Here is a 6,973-nt window from a genome sequence, read left to right on the forward strand (position 1 = left end):
CCCCCCGTGGAGGGGGGGCAATGTCACAGGACGCCGGCAACGCGCATCCTTCCCCTTGCGCCGTCGACGTCCTGTTCCTCTCCGGTAGCTGCAGGAGGCGCCCTCCGCGCAGAGCGGGGAGCCACTCGGCGTCTCCGCTGCCATGGCAATGGAGGGCGGAGTGCGCCCTGCCGCATGCTCCTTCTATGTTCGGCCGGCGTCCTCTGTTGCCAGGATACCTGTGTGGGCTGAGCGCCGAGCTGGACACTCGGCACTCAGCTATCAGTCCTGGGACAGGTCATGTGGCGCTGGCCACGTCACATGACCTTAGCCCTTCAGTATATAAGCAGGCAACCTGCTGGCCACAGGTTGCCTGTGATATTGTTTATATAGGCTCTTGATACTCTGCTCCATTAAATTTGACCGACGGCTAGTTATTTGACCACGCTCCTGCTTCTCACTTGTACTCTGACGCGACCTCCAGGTTTGACCTCTGGCTTGTTATTTGTATTGTCTTTGCATCTCCCTCGTAGTTTGACGTGACCTCTTGTTGTGACCTTTGCTAGTTTGCTGACCCTTCTCGACTGCTGTACGCTCCTGACGCCACACGTTGCCTGTCTCTGCTTTCCTCTGTCCCTCCCGCACTTACTCAAGTTAGGGATCGCCGCCCAGTTGCGCTCCATCGCCTAGGACAGGTAAGTGCAAGTAGGCAGGGACAGGGGCGTTGGTGGCAGACTAGTGGGTGCACGCTCTCCCTCTCTCCTTCCGGAGTGGCGTGACAATTTCACCATGGAGCGCCTTTCTTGCAACATTCTTTTCCAAATTACTGTGGAGGCCATTACTACTGGAGTTTGCACTGTAAGTGACATTACTACTGTGGGGGCGCTGTGGGGGCCATTATTACTGTGGGGGCATTGTGGAGGACATTACTACTGTGGGGGCACTGTGGAGGACATTACTACGTTGGGGGCACTGTGAAGGCCATTACTACTGTGGGGGCACTGTGGAGGATATTACTACTGTGGAGACCATTACTACTGCGGAGGCCATTACTACTGTGCGGGCACTGTGGAGGCCATTACTACTGTGGAGTCACTGTGGAGGACATTACTACTGTGGGGGCACTGTGGAGGACATTACTACTGTGGGGGCATTGTTAAGGACATTACTACTGTGGGGGCATTGTTGAGGACATTACTACTGTGGGGGCATTGTTGAGGACATTACTACTGTGGGGGCATTGTTGAGGACATTACTACTGTGGGGGCACTGTGAGGGACATTACTAATGTGGGTGCACTGTGGAGGATATTACTACTGTAGGGGCACTTTGGAGGATATTACTACTGTGGGGGCACTGTAGAGGACATTATTACTGGGGGGGCACTGTGGAGGCCATTACTACTGTGGAGTCATTGTGGAGGACATTACTACGTTGGGGGCACTGTTGAGGCCATTACTACTGTTGGGGCACTATGGAGGACATTAGTATTGTGAAGGCACTGTGGATGTCATTACTACTGTGGAGGACATTACTACTGTGGAGGCACTGTGGGGGACATTACTACTGTGGGGGCACTGTGGAGGACATTACTACTTTGGGGGCACTGTGGAGGACATTACTACTGTGGGGGCATACTTACCAACATTTCACTTGGTAAAATGTGAGCACATAAGCCCCACCCCCTGAAATGCCCCAAACCCTGCCCAAGAACACCCACTTATGGGGTTTATGCTAGGCCTGCCTATTTTCAGCCAGGGACAACGTGAATTTGCTGGGACTGTCTGTGAAAATCAGGGACAGTTCTGCCAAATTCGGGACAGTTGGCAACTATACTACTGTCGGATGACTGTGAAAGCCATTACTACTGTGGAGACACCATTACTACTGGAGGGCACCATGCAGGACATTACTATGGAGGAGAGCTTACTACTGTGGGAGACATTACTACTGGGGGAGGTACTGTGGGGGACATTACTGGCAACAGTAAAGGAGACATTACTGGGGGCACTATAGGGGACATTACTGGGGGCACTATGGGGGAATTTGTAATGCGTGGGATAGTAAGGGGCATTACTGGAGTCACCAGAGACTTTTAATACTGGGACACTATAGGAGACATTACTGGAGGCACTGGGGACATCTTAATACTTGGGCACTATAGGGGATTTTAGTTCTGGGTCATTATTACTGGGGGTACAATAGGGGGTGTTATTTCTGGCAGCACTACAGGGAACATAAAATCTGTCCTGTGGGCCCAATGAACATCTCCTCCTGATTTATTTTGTAACATTTCAAACATTTGAACAGCAGTGGCCGACCTCCCTGACAGCCTTCTTAAAGGAGTTATCCATTCCCCCCATAGCCCCCCCCCCCCCCCCGCCCCCGAATATACTTATCCCACTCCCTGCGCTATTGCTATTCCCTGTGCGCGGATGAAAACATCCGGTGGTGGGAGCAGCCAATGGCAGGTGCGGATGGGCCTCCCTAGCATTGCAGGGACTAGGAGCGCCACAGGGAGTGGGCAGCGGGGCAAGTATTTTTAGTGGGGGGGCCCGGGCATATGGGGGAATTTTATACTCTCGGATAACCCCTTTAATGATCGGGCAGAGCGCTCAGACAGCGCTCAGCTAGATCAATAATCAGTGGAGGAAGGAGGAAGCACAATCTTGAAGAGGAACACAGCCATCTCCATGCTGAAAGGTCCTAAGGTAGAGTGAGAGGAGATGAAAACGCTGATCACTGGAAGCTGAAGGACCTTTGATGATGTCACAAGTGGTAGAGGCCAGAACCTGGAAGAGAAGACTGTGGTGTAAGTGTACAGAAATGTGATCTTTTAATAAAGATGATAGTGTATATGAGAGAGAGGTGTATATGTAGCAGAACTGTGTTTGTTAGGTGTGTGTATAGCAGTGCTGTGTGTATATATGCATACCTCCCAACCATCCCGGATCCGGTCAGACAGAAATGTGGCATGAAGTTGCCAGTTGACCTTTGATTTCACTGCTGGAAATGATGACACAAAGTCAAAACCAGCCACAGTGCCAGCCAGCATCCAGCAGAGGGCGCAAAGAGTTGCAGTTCCCAATTCAGCTTCCAGCAGACGGTGCGGGTTTGCAGTATTTACAGTTGCAGTTCCCACACAGTATCCAGCAGAGGGCGAAGGTTTGCAATGTTTTCAGTTGCAGTTACCACACAGTATCCAGCAGAGGGCGCAGGTTTGCAATGTTTTTAGTTGCAGTTTCCACACAGTTTCCAGCAGAGGGCACAGGGTTGGAATATTTACAGTTGCAGTTCCCACAGAGGGCGCATGCTTGCAATGTCTTCAGCTGCAGTTCCCACATCCAGCAGAGGGTGCAGGTTTGCATTGTTTTCAGTTGCAGTTCCCACTCAGCATCCAGCAAAGGGCGCAGTTTTGCACTGTTTTCAGTTACAGTTCCCAAACAGCATCCAGCAGAGGGCGCAGGTTTGCACTGTTTTCAGTTGCAGTTCCCACCCAGCAGCCAGCAGAGGGCGCAGGTTTGTAATGTTTTCAGTTGCAGTTCCCACAGAGGGCGCATGCTTGCAATGTCTTCAGCTGCAGTTCCCACATCCAGCAGAGGGCGCAGGTTTTCACTTTTCTCAGTTGCAGTTCCCACACAGCACCCAGCAGAGGGAGCAGGTTTGCAATGTTTTCAGCTGCAGTTTCCACACAGCATCCAGCAGAGGGCGCAGGTTTGTAATGTTTTCAGTTGCAGTTCCCACACAGCATCCAGCAGAGGGTGCAGGTTTGTAATGTTTTCAGTTGCAGTACCCACACAGCATCCAGCAGAGGGTGCAGGTTTGTAATGTTTTCAGTTGCAGTTCCCACACAGCATCCAGCAGAGGGTGCAGGTTTGTAATGTTTTCAGTTGCAGTTCCCACACAGCATCCAGCAGAGGGTGCAGGTTTGTAATGTTTTCAGTTGCAGTTCCCACACAGCATCCAGCAGAGGGTGCAGGTTTGTAATGTTTTCAGTTGCAGTACCCACACAGCATCCAGCAGAGGGTGTAGGTTTGTAATGTTTTCAGTTGCAGTACCCACACAGCATCCAGCAGAGGGCGCAGGTTTGTAATGTTTTCAGTTGTAGTTCCTACACAGCATCCAGCAGAGGGCGCAGGTTTGCACTGTTTTCAGTTGCAGTTCCCACCCAGCACCCAGCAGAGGGCGCAGGTTTGTAATGTTTTCAGCTGCAGTACCCACACAGCATCCAGCAGAGGGCGCAGGTTTGCCCTGTTTTCAGTTGCAGTTCCCACCCAGCACCCAGCAGAGGGCGCAGGTTTGTAATGTTTTCAGCTGCAGTACCCACACAGCATCCAGGAGAGGGCGCAGGTTTGTAATGTTTTCAGTTGTAGTTCCTACACAGCATCCAGCAGAGGGCGCAGGTTTGTAATGTTTTCAGCTGCAGTACCCACACAGCATCCAGCAGAGGGCGCAGGTTTGTAATGTTTTTAGTTGCAGTTCACACACAGCACCCAGCAGAGGGTGCAGGTTTGTAATGTTTTCAGTTGCAGTTCCCACAGAGAGCGCATGCTTGCAATGTCTTCAGCTGCAGTTCCCCCATCCAGCAGAGGGCGCAGGTTTGCACTGTTTTCAGTTGCAGTTCCCACACAGCATCCAGCAGAGGGCGCAGTTTTGCACTGTTTTCAGTTGCTGTTCCCATCCAGCATCCAGCAGAGGGCGCAGTTTTGCACTGTTTTCAGTTGCAGTTCCCACACGGCATCCAGCAGAGGGCGCAGTTTTGCACTGTTTTCAGTTGCAGTTCCGACACAGCATCCAGCAGAGGGCGCAGGTTTGCACTGTTTTCATTTGCAGTTCCCACACAGCATCCAGCAGAGGGCGCAGGTTTGCACTGTTTTCAGTTGCAGTTCCCACCCAGCAGCCAGCAGAGGGCGCAGGTTTGTAATGTTTTCAGTTGCAGTTCCCACAGAGGGCGCATGCTTGCAATGTCTTCAGCTGCAGTTCCCACATCCAGCAGAGGGCGCAGGTTTTCACTTTTCTCAGTTGCAGTTCCCACACAGCACCCAGCAGAGGGAGCAGGTTTGCAATGTTTTCAGCTGCAGTTTCCACACAGCATCCAGCAGAGGGCGCAGGTTTGTAATGTTTTCAGTTGCAGTTCCCACACAGCATCCAGCAGAGGGTGCAGGTTTGTAATGTTTTCAGTTGCAGTACCCACACAGCATCCAGCAGAGGGCGCAGGTTTGTAATGTTTTCAGTTGTAGTTCCTACACAGCATCCAGCAGAGGGCGCAGGTTTGCACTGTTTTCAGTTGCAGTTCCCACCTAGCACCCAGCAGAGGGCGCAGGTTTGTAATGTTTTCAGCTGCAGTACCCACACAGCATCCAGCAGAGGGCGCAGGTTTGCACTGTTTTCAGTTGCAGTTCCCACCTAGCACCCAGCAGAGGGCGCAGGTTTGTAATGTTTTCAGCTGCAGTACCCACACAGCATCCAGCAGAGGGCGCAGGTTTGTAATGTCTTCAGCTGCAGTTCCCACATCCAGCAGAGGGCGCAGGTTTTCACTGTTTTCAGTTGCAGTTCCCACCCAGCACCCAGCAGAGGGCGCAGGTTTGTAATGTTTTCAGCTGCAGTACCCACACAGCATCCAGCAGAGGGCGCAGGTTTGTAATGTTTTTAGTTGCAGTTCACACACAGCACCCAGCAGAGGGTGCAGGTTTGTAATGTTTTCAGTTGCAGTTCCCACAGAGGGCGCATGCTTGCAATGTCTTCAGCTGCAGTTCCCCCATCCAGCAGAGGGCGCAGGTTTGCATTGTTTTCAGTTGCAGTTCCCACACAGCATCCAGCAGAGGGCGCAGTTTTGCACTGTTTTCAGTTGCTGTTCCCATACGGCATCCAGCAGAGGGCGCAGTTTTGCACTGTTTTCAGTTGCAGTTCCCACACAGCATCCAGCAGAGGGCGCAGTTTTGCACTGTTTTCAGTTGCAGTTCCCACACAGCATCCAGCAGAGGGCGCAGGTTTGCACTGTTTTCAGTTGCAGTTCCCACACAGCACCTAGCAGAGGGCGCAGGTTTGTAATGTTTTTAGTTGCAATTTCCCACACAGCATCCAGCAGAGGGCGCAGGTTTGCACTGTTTTCATTTGCAGTTCCCACACAGCATCCAGCAGAGGGCGCAGGTTTGCACTGTTTTCAGTTGCAGTTCCCACCCAGCAGCCAGCAGAGGGCGCAGGTTTGCACTGTTTTCAGTTGCAGTTCCCACCCAGCAGCCAGCAGAGGGCGCAGGTTTGTAATGTTTTCAGTTGCAGTTCCCACAGAGGGCGCATGCTTGCAATGTCTTCAGCTGCAGTTCCCACATCTCAGTTGCAGTTCCCACACAGCACCCAGCAGAGGGAGCAGGTTTGCAATGTTTTCAGCTGCAGTTTCCACACAGCATCCAGCAGAGGGCGCAGGTTTGTAATGTTTTCAGTTGCAGTTCCCACACAGCATCCAGCAGAGGGTGCAGGTTTGTAATGTTTTCAGTTGCAGTACCCACACAGCATCCAGCAGAGGGCGCAGGTTTGTAATGTTTTCAGTTGCAGTTCCTACACAGCATCCAGCAAAGGGCGCAGGTTTGCACTGTTTTCAGTTGCAGTTCCTACCCAGCACCCAGCAGAGGGCGCAGGTTTGTAATGTTTTCAGCTGCAGTACCCACACAGCATCCAGCAGAGGGCGCAGGTTTGCACTGTTTTCAGTTGCAGTTCCCACCCAGCACCCAGCAGAGGGGGCAGGTTTGTAATGTTTTCAGCTGCAGTACCCACACAGCATCCAGCAGAGGGCGCAGGTTTGTAATGTTTTCAGTTGTAGTTCCTACACAGCATCCAGCAGAGGGCGCAGGTTTGCACTGTTTTCAGTTGCAGTTCCCACACAGCATCCAGCAGAGGGCGCAGTTTTGCACTGTTTTCAGTTGCAGTTCCCACACACATCCAGCAGAGGGCGCAGGTTTGCACTGTTTTCAGTTGCAGTTCCCACACAGCATCCAGC

This window comes from Bufo bufo, chromosome 4 (assembly GCF_905171765.1).
Source record: "Bufo bufo chromosome 4, aBufBuf1.1, whole genome shotgun sequence".
Lineage (NCBI taxonomy): Eukaryota > Metazoa > Chordata > Amphibia > Anura > Bufonidae > Bufo > Bufo bufo.